Source organism: Corvus brachyrhynchos, unplaced genomic scaffold (assembly GCF_000691975.1).
Source record: "Corvus brachyrhynchos isolate BGI_N302 unplaced genomic scaffold, ASM69197v1 scaffold18, whole genome shotgun sequence".
Classification (NCBI taxonomy): Eukaryota; Metazoa; Chordata; class Aves; order Passeriformes; family Corvidae; genus Corvus; species Corvus brachyrhynchos.
Genome location: NW_008246064.1, coordinates 1,281,312 through 1,282,056, shown reverse-complemented (window position 1 = coordinate 1,282,056; position 745 = coordinate 1,281,312). Strand labels below are relative to the sequence as shown.

General features: G+C 63.6%; 1 protein-coding gene across 3 annotated transcripts in view; it reads right to left on the bottom strand.

The window, feature by feature from the left end:
* The window catches only part of GJC2 (gap junction protein gamma 2), a 38,681-nt gene that overhangs the window by 26,579 nt on the left and 11,357 nt on the right, over positions 1 to 745 (bottom strand). The window lies entirely within an intron of this gene.

Below are 745 nucleotides of genomic sequence, written 5' to 3'. Positions count from 1 at the left end.
ATCCCTGCTCCAGCAGCTGGAGCATCCCAGGAGCCATCAGCCCTCCCCGGAGCCCCGGCAGCACTAATGGGTTGTGGCATCTGGGATGACCCCAAGCACCTACCCAAACCAGCCCGGCGTGTCCCTGACACAGCCCGTGGGCTCTGGGACTGGGGTCAGCACAGCGTCCCGGCCCTGGTGGTCTCCCCTTTCCTGGGGGATCCAACCACAACCCCCAGGAGAAGCCGCGCTATCAAACGAGGTTGTGCCTACAGCAGGGATGGCTTTGCAACGGGGGAGGCATCATCTTTCTTCTCTCTCTCTCTCTCTCTCCCCTCCCCTCCTCTCCCCCAGCACCGCTTTTCATGATTAGCTTGATCTGTTTTGACTTGAAACTCTGCAGAGCCGGCGCTGGCTCCCATCGCCCCGATCGCAAGAGGAGAGCGAGCAAAGGGCTGCTCTCGAGCTGCGGGAATCGCCCGGGGCACCTGGCAGTGCTCGCACAGGCCACCGGGTCACCAAGCACAGCCCGAGCCGGGGAGACAGCGCCTGCTCTCGCATCGTGCCACTGGAGAGCGGCTCCTCCCCGGGGCTCCGAGCGGAGACACGGGCTGGGGGAGGCTGGGGGAAGCAGGGGGAGCCGCCTGCCCTGGAAAGGAAACGAGGACATTCATTTCTTAGCGAACCTGGTTAACTATTTCTGTCTGGCAGCGCAGAGGAAAGGGCTGGGCAGAGCCCTGAGCAAATGCATTGTCCCCGGCAGGGG